The 12,337-nt window shown below is 39.6% G+C and overlaps 1 protein-coding gene across 3 annotated transcripts in view; it reads left to right on the forward strand.

Annotated features, from left to right (window-relative positions):
* zfhx4 (zinc finger homeobox 4) overlaps positions 1 to 12,337 on the forward strand; it is a 264,735-nt gene that overhangs the window by 249,785 nt on the left and 2,613 nt on the right. The window lies entirely within an intron of this gene.

Raw genomic sequence — 12,337 nt, forward strand, 5'->3', positions numbered from 1 at the left:
CGCTGCACCCGATGTGGCCTCCTCTATATTGGGGAGACGGGCCGCTTACTTGCGGAACGCTTCAGAGAACACCTCTGGGATGCCCGGACCAACCAACCCAACCATCCCTTGGCTCAACACTTTAACTCTCCCTCCCACTCCACCGAGGACATGCAGGTCCTTGGACTCTTCCATCGGCAGAACATAACAACACGACGGCTGGAGGAGGAGCGCCTCATCTTCCGCCTGGGAACCACAAGGAATGAACTCAGATTTCTCCAGTTTCCTCATTTCCCCTCCCCCCACCTTGTCTCAGTCGGTTCCCTCAACTCAGCACCACCCTTCTAACCTGCAATCTTCTTCCTGACCTCTCCGCCCCCACCCCACTCCGGCCTATCACCCTCACCTTGACCTCCTTCCACCTATCACATCTCTATTGCCCCTCCCCCAAGTCCCTCCTCCCTACCTTTTATCTTAGCCTGCTTGGCACACTCTCCTCATTCCTGATGAAGGGCTTATGCCCGAAACATCGAATTTCCTATTCCTTGGATGCTGCCTGACCTGCTGTGCTTTAACCAGCAACACATTTTCAGCGGTGGCGTATTGAGGCAGGTACTCAGTGAGGTGACATATTGAGGCAGGTACTGAGTGAGGTGGCGTATTGAGGCAGGTACTGAGTGAGGTGACGTATTGAGGCGGGTACTGAGTGAGGTGACGTATTGAGGCATGTACTCAGGGAGGTGACGTATTGAGGCAGGTACTCGGGCAGGTGACGTATTGAGGCAGGTACTCGGGCAGGTGATGTACTGAGGCAGATACTGAGTGAGGTGACGTATTGATGCAGGTACTGAGTGAGGTGACATATTAAGGCAGGTACTCAGGGAGGTGACGTATTGAGGCAGGTACTTAGCGAGGTGACGTATTGCGTCCTTTAGTGATCATTGACATGTTCAGAAAATTCCCAAAGGGCCTGCTCACCAACACTTCATTTGCAAGGTAGCATGTATCACACAATTATTTCCCCCCTCTCCAGTGTGGATAAAATCTCCTTGGTATGATGGTGAATATAATAATGGTGGGATTAAATGGTAGAAGCTTTAGAGGTAGAAATTGAAAACTGCTGAATATATAATCACATATTGTCTCACTGTGAAAAGACGGAGAAGTCTTCGATCTTTCTCAAAGACAAAATGGACAGACCAGATATTGCCAAAGATGGTATTAAGATTGTCTGTACAAAATAGCCAGTTAGATACTAGTACTTCAAATTTGAAGCAGCTATTAAGTTTTTTTTTGCTAAATTTAGCAAACCTGATGAACTGATTACCAACAATGGTGTAGGTAAGGATCTGGGATTTATTAAAATGGTGCATAACTTTGGGAATATTGTACAAGTAATCTACAATAATAAGTACAAAAATTAAAATTCAAAGGTATGACGTTTCAGTGTTACAAGCCTTTGGAGCTTCAGGTGTGTAAGAAGGATTAATTGGTTGAAAAGAGATCTAGAAACCAAAACTATACCATAATTACGGTCTTCCTTTTCACCAAATTGTGACTGCTCCTTCATTACCTGCTATTGTAAGGGGATTGAAGCAGAGGTCAGAGAGAATGTAGTCTAAGTTCTCTGATCAAAGTGATCATTATTCATTTTTTTAAAAATTCCTTTGTTGGATATGGGTGTCACTGACTGGTTAAGACTAAAATTGGGCCCTTGAAGACAGAAACAGGGGAATATATTACGGGGAACAAAGAAATGGCAGAAGAGTTGAATTGGTGCTTCAGATCTGTGTTCACTGGGGAAGACACAAGCAATCTCCCAGAGGTAACAGTGGCTGAAGGACCTGAACTGAAGGGAATTTATATTTGCCAGTTGGATCGACTGTTAGGCCTGAAGGCTGATAGACCATCAGGTCGCGAGGACTTATGTCCCAGGTTACTGAAGGAGGTGGCTCGAGAAATCATGGATGCGTTGGTGATTATTTTCCAGAGTTCGATAGATTCAGGATCAGTTCCTTTTAAGAAAGGAGGGAGAGAGAAAACAGGAAACTATAGACCAGTTAGTCTGACCTCAGTGGTGGGAAAGATGCTGGAGTCTTTCATCCTTTATAAAGGATGAAATTACGACACATCTGGATAGCAGTAACAGGATAGGTCAGAGTCAGCATGGATTTATGAAGGCGAAATCATGCTTGAATAATCTTCTGGAATTTTTTGAGGATGTAACTCTGAAGATGGACAAGGGAGATCCAGTGGATGTAGTGTACCTGGACTTTCAGAAAGCCTTTGATAAAGTCCCACACAGGAGGTTAGTGAGCAAAATTAGTGCGCATAGTATTGGGGGCAAAGTACTGACTTGAATTGAAAATTGGTGGGCTAACAGGAAACAAAGAGTAGTGATAAATGGCTGCCATTCGGAATGGCAGGCAGTGACCAGTGGGGTATTGTAGGGATCAGTGCTGGGACCACAGCTTTTTACAATATATATTAATGATATAGAAGATGGTATTAATTAGCAAATTTGCTGATGATACAAAGCTGGGTGGCAGGGTGAAATGTGAGGAAGATGTTAGGAAATTACAGGGTGACCTGGACAGGTTAGGTGAATGGACAGATGCATGGCAGATGCAGTTTAATGTGGATAAATGTATGGTTATCCACTTTGGTGCCAAGAACAGGAAGGCAGATTACTACCTAAATGGAATCAATTCAGGTAAAAGGGCAGTACAAAGAGATCTGGGTGTTCTTGTACACCAGTCAATGAAGGTAAGCATGCAGGTACAGCAGGTAGTGAAGAAAGCTAATAGCATGCTGGCCTACATAACAAGACGGATTGAGTATAGAAGCAAAGAGGTGCTTCTGCAGCTGTACAGGGCCCTGGTGAGACCACACCTGGAATAATGTGTGCAGTTCTGATCTCCAAATATGAGGAAAGACATTCTGGCGATTGAGGGAGTGCAGCGTAGGTTCACGAGGTCAATTCCTGGAATGGCGGGACTATCTTATGTTGAAAGATTGGAGCAAATGGGCTTGTATACCCTTGAGTTTAGAAGACTGAGAGGGGATCTGATTGAGATGTATAAGATTATTAAAGGATTGGACACTCTGGAGGCAGGAAACATGTTTCCACTGAAGGGTGAGTCCCGAACCAGAGGACACAGTTTAAAAATAACGAGCAGGCCATTTAGGACAGGGATGAGGAGAAACTTCTTCACTCAGAGTCGTGGGTGTGTGGAATGCTCTGCCCCAGAAGGTAGTGGAGGCCCAGTCCCTGGATTCGTTGAAGGAAGAGTTGGATAGAGCTCTCAAGGATAGTGGAATCAAGGGTTATGGAAATAAGGCAGGAACGGGATACTGATTGAGGATAAATGATCAGCCATGATCATAATGAATGGTGGTGCAGGCTCGAAGGGCAGAATGGCCTACTCCTGCACCTATTGTCTATTGTCTATTTATTGCCCATCCCTAATTGCCCTTGAGAAGGTGGTGGTAAGCTGCCTTCTTGAACCACTGAGTTTCAGCAGGCAACGTAATCATTAAAGGCAGATTCTAATCCTTTCTTCATCTTATATCTATGACTATACATACATAAAATAAAATTGAAATCATGTGGGTGATAGTAATCTGAAATAAACACAAAGTATTGGACATCAGCAAGTCTGTGTTGGACATCAGCTGTGAAAAGAGAAACCAAGTTATCATAGTGAATTCAACATGCCTCGTATTGGATTTGAAACTTTAAGTCGATCTGTTTCTACAGATGCTGCCACAGGTTTTTAAGACGGACAGTCACTGTCCAGAGGTGAGGGCCTGATGGAACTTTCCCTCCTTATCCCATTTCAGCTGCACTGCCATCCCATTAGAAATGAATAAACTCAGTGCGGAAACTTGTATGAACCAGGGAGCTTTCTGGTCTGGCTGTCTTAACCATTTCCTAGTTAATCCGTTCAACCATCAGAAATATTTAGAAACATATAAGGAAAATCAAAATGTAATGAGATCTGGGAGGCATCCTAAAGCTGATCAAAAACCTAACCAAGTTTTAAAAAAAAGTAACAGAAATGCAGAGCATTAATTGTAACATGCAGACACTCTTTATTAGCAAAATAAGCAGCAGAGTATGAACAAAGACCCACAGAGAAGCTTAAAGAATAGTATGACAATTTTTTGGAGGGTCAAGACAATATGATGTGCTCAGATGAAAAAAAGGCCAGGCCTTTTTCTAAAATACCAATTCTGTCATCTTCCTAACACAACATTAATTTTAGATGGGTCTTAGCTTCATCAATCTTTCCTCACAAATCACTGATGCTGTTGATTATTGTTATCGATAGAAAGGAACACTTTCCGGCGGCTATTATAAATTATTGCTGGTTTCAATGTACTTGTGCATTGATGATCAGATACAGATGAAAATCATAGATGCAGCAAGTATTTATGTTTTATAAGCCAGACCATATGGAAGAGGTCTGTAATGTACCCATTAGAAAATCTCAATACTGTATAGGTGGAGTCTGGATGTGAAATATTCATCTTGAGCTCGGATATATTAACACAACAGTGGACTGTTAAGTGTTTCCCTCCATGTCTGTTTGGGTCAAAAAGTGTGGCACTGGAAAAGCACAGATGGTCAGACAGCATTGAGGAGCAGGAGAGTCAACGTTTTGGGCATAAGCCCTTCATTAGGAATGGGACATCCTGCAAAGTATAGTCTGCGTCATTGTAAAGCAGCATCCTGACTAGTTGATGAAGAAAGAATGTAAGCGAACAAAAGGTTCAAGATTCAGTTCTCAGTCCATGCTATTTTTGCTGGGGCCAACAATAGGGATAATATAATGAGCCTTTGCTAACGTTTAGGACCTCAGAGCTTGTTTCATACACATTGAAAGACATGTTGTAAATCTGCATCTGAGATTGAGTATTGAAGTGAGATAACCTGTTGAAATGTACATTCAAGACACATACATGAAGTATGACTATTTGACAAAAGGATACTGGAATTATTATGGGGATTTTTAATCTGCATATAGACTGGAAAAAATCAGATGGGAAACCATAATCTATGGTCAATTTCAAGTGGGACAGCAGGAAGCATAATATAATTAAATTTTACAAGTAGTTTAAGGGAGAGAAATGTGAGTCCAAGGCTACTATTCTGAATTTAAACAAAGGCAGTTATGAGGGCATGAAGTAGAGCTAAGGAGAGGGAACTAGCAGTTTAGGTTAAGGGGATAGATCCATAGAGATAAAGTGGTATACATTTAAGGGAATATAATAAATAAGAAGAATTCTAAGGGATAGATCCACCATCTATAGTTTTTTTTAAAAAAGTTCAAGATAGTGAATTGAAGAAGAGACGTATAATTGTGCAAAGATCGAAAACTTAAAAAGCAAAGAATTATGAAAGATTAATAAGGGAAAAATTAACGTGAGATAAAGTTAACCAAAAATATAAAAGTTTCTTAAGATATTTTAAAACAAAAAGTTAAGAAAGTAATCAGTGTTCCTGTAGAAAATGGATAATAAAGAGGTGGCAGACAAAATTGAACAGATTTTTCAGTCCATCTTCATCAGAAAGTATGCAAGTAGCATCCTGGAATAGCTTAAAACAAAAGTTGAAAGGGAGGATAAATCTCAAGAAAACTGAAATGACCTGTTAACTGTTACTGAATAAATTGTTGGAACTGAGAATTGACAAGTTCCCATGTCGTGATGGATTTCATCCTAGGGTCTTAAAAGAGATAGATAATGAAATAGTTAACGTTAGTTTTAATTTTCCAAAACTCATTACATTGAAGGATGGTTCCTTTAGATTGGAAAATGACTAATGTAACTCCTTTATTCAAAAAGGGAAGGAGGCAGAGAGCAGAAAATTATCGGCAAGTTAGTTTAGCGCCTGTTATAGGAAAAATGGTAGGAACTATTATTGCAGATGTTACAACAAGAAGAATTGTTACAGATGTTATAACCAACATGGTTTTATCGTAGAGAAATAACGTTTATCAAATTTTGTGGAGCTCTTTGAAGAATTAACTCATACTGTTGATAAAGCAAAACAATAGTTGTATTGCACTTGAATCTGCAGAAGGCATTTAATAAGTTGCCATGCCAATGTTTACTGTGGTACACAGAAGCTCATGGTCTAGGGAGTAACATATTGGCATGGATGCTTTTGCCCGAAACATCGATTTCGCTGCACTTTGGATGTTGCCTGAACTGCTGTGCTCTTCCAGCACCACTGATCCAGAATCTGGTTTCCAGCATCTGCAGTCATTGTTTTTACCTCATGGATGGAAGATTGCCTGTCTAATCAGAAGCAGAATAAAGGGGTCTTCAGAGCTGGGAGGCTGCGTTGTGCCGTAGAGATCAATGCTGGGGCCTCACACACTTTTTACAATTTATATAAATGATTTGGATGAAGAAGGGACTGAAGCTAAATTTGCTGATGACACAAAGACAGATAGGAGAATGAGCTGTAAAGACATAGACAGCTAGTAAAAGGATACAAAAACCTTGGTGTCCTCAGAGACCAGTCTCTGAAACTAAGTATGCATGGTGCAGAAGGCAGATGGCATATTGGCCTTCATAGCAAGATGATTCGAGTACAGCAACAGAGATATTTTCTGCAATTAAACAGGACATTGGTAAACCGCACCTGGAGTATTGTGTGCAGTTCTGCTCTCCTTATCTGAGGAAGACTAATGAGGCAGTGTAGAGAAGGTTTGCCAGTCTGATTCCTGGGATGGCATGATTGATGTATAGGGAGAGACTGGATCAGTTATAACAATATTCCTTTGAGGTTAAAGGAATAAGAAAGATATACACTGTAACAGAATTAGACAGGATAGATGTAGGAAAGATGTTCTTGATGACTGGGGAGTCCAAAACAAGGAGTCATTGTTTAAGGAGAAGGGATAGATCTTTTAGGACAAAGATAAGGAGAAACCTTTTCACCTCGAGAGCATTGATACTGTTAAGTTCTCAGCCACAGACAGTGGTTAAGGCCAAAACATTGAATGTTTTCAAGAAGGAGATATATATATATATATATATATATATATATATATTAGAGCTAAAGGAACAAAGAGATTAGGATAAATAGGAATGGGGTACTAGTTGGATGATCAGCCATGATCATTTGAATGACTGAATAGGCATGAGGGTCAAATGGCCTAACTCTGTTCCTATAGTCAATGTTTATATATAGAGAGAGAGGTTAAGTGAGGGGCAGAGATCTATAAATTGTGAGAAAATGTGAAATTGTCAGAACAAAAAGCATATTCCCTAAATGCAGGTTGCAGACCTTTGAGGTACAGAGAGATCTAGGTGTCCTAGTACATGAACTGCGGAAGACGTATATGCAGGTACAGGACATAATCAGGAAAACTAGTAGAATGTCCTATCTTATTGCCAGAGAAATTGAATGCAAGAGTAGGGAGGCTGTGTTTCAGTTATACAGGGCATTGGTGAGACCACATCTGGCGTACTGTGTACAGTACTACTCTTAAACTTATGGAAGAATGTTATGTGTTTCAGCAGTTCAAAACAGATTTACTAGATTAATGCCTAGATTGGGTGGGTTGCATTATAATTTCTAGACAGGCTAGACATATATCCTCTGTAATTCAGAAGAGTCAGGGGTGACTTAATCGAAAAATAAAAGATCCTGAGGAGATTTGAGCAGGTGGATGTAGAACAGATATTTCCCATTTGGATGAATTTAGAACTAGGAGTAATAGTTTAAAAATAAGGGTTGCACTTTTCAGGCAACATTTTGTTCTTTGAGGATTGCGAGTCTTTGAAATTTCCTTCCTCAAAAGTCAGTGGTTGCAGAATATTTGAATATTTTTAATGCAGATGCAGAAAGATTCTTGATTACCAAGGGGATGAAAGGTTATTAGGTTATGCAAGGATATGTAAAGTTGAGGTTAAAACCAGATCAGTCACAATCGTATTAAATAGCAGAGCAGGTTTGAATGACTGAGTAGCCTACTCTTCTTCCTTGTTGATATGTTCATAAGTCATGTTTGAGAAGTTTATTAAAGTTAATTCAGGATGTAACAAAGAGTAGATACAGAGAAACCAAAGGATGCATTGCATTTGGATTTCCAAAAGGCATTCAGTAAGATACACAATGTAATCAGAGTTCCTACTTTTATATTCTATTCCCCCTTGTAATAGAAACCAACATTCCATTTGCCTTCCCAATTACTGCTGTACCTGCATGCTGACTTTTCATGTTTTGTGTGGAGACCTATATTCCTCTGAAATACAGACAAAAATGTATGAAGTAAGGTGACAAAGAAAGTGAAGAACATTTCTAAAGTGCCATGATTGTCACGAGTGTACAGAACTAGATAATTCTCTCAAGCAGTTTGTATAGAAATAGTGGAAGACTTCAAACAATGAACCAAAACATGCTGCATTCCAAGAGCGAAACATGAGATGACTGCAAAGCTGTTTCAAAGAGAGAGCCATCTCTTCAGAATCACAACAACTGGTAAGTGGGATTTTTTTTATAACAGTTTTTACATGCAGTACAAATGCTGTTCATAATATTTAACTTGTTAATTGCAATGTGTAAAATAATCGTTAACAATAAAGATACTGTGTCTACATTTCTTTAAAACAACACTGGTAATCCATAAATTTTGTATCTCACTTTTTAAGTGTTCTGCACTTCAAGCTTTGATATTCTGAAATTTCATTCATGGAAAACCATTCGTGTCCACAGGTAGATATCATTCGAAGCTCCACTATGTGCATCTACAAGGCAACAAATGTCTCACAAAAAGAGTGCTCGGGCACAAGAAGTCATCAAAGCAGTGGGCAAGAAGGAGCCAATGAGTACATGTCACTCGAAGAAGAGATTCTTTCTATACAACCTTCCTGAACAGCATTACCCTTCAACTGTCACCTCCATCCTGCGCTGGGTCTTCTCTGTTATACTGTCAGCTGGAGGGTCTGCACACCAAGCCACAGGATAAATCAGCCACAAAAGATAGATAGCAGTCTTTCCATGTCACCATCATTCCAGGGCATTTTGAAGAAGGGCACATACCTGCTGCATTGACCTTGTCTGAATCAGTCTCAGGAATCATAATACCTACTATGATAATAATATTACACGTCTTGGCCTAGACAGAAACAAAGAAGTCTAGTAAATATGATTATGATTAGATTCCCTACAGTATGGAAACAGGCCCTTCAGCCCATCAAGTTCACACCAATCCTTCGAAGAACAACCCACCCAGATCTGTTTCCCTCTTACTAATGCATCTAGAATCATGGGCAATTTAGCATGGCCAATTTACCTACCCATCTTTGGACTGTGGGATGAAACCAGAGCACTTGGAGGAAACCCACGCAGAGACAGGGAGAATGTGCAAACTCCACACAGTTGCCTGAGGCTGGAATTGAAGCTGGGACCCTGGGGCTATGAGGCAGCAGTGCTAACCACTGAGCCACCATGCAACCTAGCATTAAAGGAAGTAATTGTCCACTATGTTGATTTAAGATATTGGCAATTACAGACCTTCACTCTGTGCAGACTTCTCTGTTTAGGTTCTGGAATGAAGATTCCATTTTTTGTGGCTGATGTGCTTTACTCCCTATCCAAAGTACCACCAAGTGTTGAGCCCTTACAAACATATAAATCAAAGATACCGTATAAGGCAATACTTGTTTACCTGTATTATCTTTCTTTTTTCTGAAATAAAAACCTTAGTTTCTCACTTATTAAAAAGTATTGTATTTCTCTCGCTCCTTTCATAATCCCAGAATCCAAATGTACTTTAGAGTACTGCAGTGTGGTCGGTGTTCTCATCTAGGAAATGCTAGTGTGTGCTCAGCAATGTTCTGCAAACAACACTGCAAACTGTGATTTTGATTGAGAGAAAAATATGGATGGGTACTGAGGGATAAAGAACCTCCTCCCCACCCACCCCCCACCATCATTATTCTTCAGGATACTGTAATGGAATCTTTGTTTACCGGTTAGTATCTCAGTTCACTGCATTATTGAAAGATAGGAATCTTTGTTGCTCTACTCCAGGACTGCTTTGAGGCATCAACCTAAATAGTTGGGCTCAAGGTTCTCGAGAGGAACTTGAACCAAACTCTCCAGGCTCAGGCAAGAGCACTACAAAATGAGTGACAATTTAAAAACCTTGTTCCTGTGCCTGCCTTACCTTCTGTCATGTCAAACTTACATCAATAGTGGATCCTTCAGCAGGACAAATGCCTGTTCTTCTGGCTATACCAATTTCTGTAATCAATTGCATATAACACACTTCTATTCTAACAATCTTACTGTTACTAATTCTTGCCTTATCAGATGAATCCAGAAAATACATAAAAGCAATCCAGGAGTGCAGTTTGTTCAAATTTAAACCAATGTGTACTTGTTTATGTTCTCTCTGTATAGTCAGAATGGTGCACACACTTTAATTGGCACTTCATGGAAAACAATTCAAAGTGCATTGAGTAATTGTGCCTTTAGATGAAGGTGCAAGTTAGATGATATTGATTCAGCCTCTGTTAGTTAAACCAATCCAAATGAAAATGAGAAGAGATGTATAATGGGCAGTTGGATTCATATCATATATATTACACTATCATTGAAAGTCAGAATTACCTTCATCTTTAATCATAAGTGCAGATAAATTCAATTTTCATGATTTACAGCTTCACCTAAAAGCACTACTTACTATTTGGAATTTACAACATTATATTGGCTTTGAAATTATGTATGAAACTTTATGAAAAATGTTGGACACATTTGTATAGAAATTCTTTTGTTGATTTTATACAGTTGATGCCTGATAACTTACCTCAGAATTAATAAGTTTAAATTAATTGAGCAGTTTATGTATGCTTGATAAAAATAACATCTGATGAGCTCAGTTAGCCAAATGCCTGGAGTGATGTGTAAAAGAAAATGTAAGCAGTGAGAGTTCAATCCCAATGGGAGCTGCAATAATTCTTGGGATCTGTATCCTTGTCTTTTCCAATAGTGATGTCATTGCATAACCCATGATTAGCAACACTTGAACAAAGAGGATCCTACACAGAACCTAAATAAAAGAAGCAACAAATTGTTACAGCTTTACAAAAGTAAATACTTTAAGCATGATTGAGATATTTTTGTTGGATATTATTCAGTACTGTTGCATTCATCTTGTGATTAAATCACTGATACTTGATGATACAATTCTGAGATTTATAAAAGTAAGTTTTGGAGCTGTCTTTAATTTATGTGACCTGTTTTGAGGTTTTGACAGCCAAACTGCAAACAGATTTGTAAGAACCTAGAACAAAGCTGAAAGACACTGGAGGGAGGATATTCAGTTATGTTGTCACTATACCTGCAATCCTATCATAGCTGTCCAATTTTATAACATATCCTCAGTTGCCCTGAGAAGCTGGCCAGTCATTTCCATGACTTGCTGTTGTCTTTCTGCTCATGAGGTCTCACAGCAGTGACAGATAGAAATTTCTAGGATACTGATCCAACAATGATGAAGGACTGGCACTAGAGGTCTAAGTCAGGATGGTAGTGATTTGAACATGATTCTAAAAATAATGGTATCCATGTAACAGTGCTACAGTTACATGGTAAAAATTACTTAAGATGACAGTGCTTTAGTGAATAGATTTTAAATATTATACTCACAGTATACTATTAATGTAGATAAACCAATGAAAGCAAACAGGCAGGTGCATTGAGCAATTGAGAGGGCAAATGGTACTTTGCCCTTCATTGCAAGAGTATCTGTGCTGAGGAGGAGGAATATTTTACTGTTGTACAGGTAAGAGCATAACTTGAGTATTTCATGCTATTTGATCTCCCATCTGATGGAAGACTTACTTGCCGCAGAGAAATATTGTAGAGATACATGAAGCTGATGCCAGGGACAACAGCACTGTTTTAGGAGGAAAGGTTGGTTAGATTGGGCTTTGGAATTTGGAAAAATGAGAGGGAATCTGATTGAAACACAAAATTCTAACAGGGTTGGATAGACTAGATACAGGAAGGAAGTTTCCCCTGGTTGGGGGGGTCTAGAACCAGGTGTGTCACACTCATGAAATGGGAAGGCTATTTGGTACTGAGATGAGGAAACCTTTCACTCAGAGGGTGGTCATCCTGTGGAATTTGTGACCACAGAAAGCTGTGGAGGCTGAGTCGCTGAGTATAATCAAGAAAGAAATTGCTAATTTGTTTTAGGCAAAGACATCAAAGGGTATAGAGAGAAAGCAGAAATATGCATTGAGGTAGAGCGTCAGCCATGATCACATTGAATGGTGAGGCAGGCTCAAAGGACGGAATGACCAATCCTAGTTTTTATAAGACAGTGTC

This window comes from Hemiscyllium ocellatum, chromosome 4, assembly GCF_020745735.1.
Source record: "Hemiscyllium ocellatum isolate sHemOce1 chromosome 4, sHemOce1.pat.X.cur, whole genome shotgun sequence".
In the NCBI taxonomy this organism is placed as follows: domain Eukaryota; kingdom Metazoa; phylum Chordata; class Chondrichthyes; order Orectolobiformes; family Hemiscylliidae; genus Hemiscyllium; species Hemiscyllium ocellatum.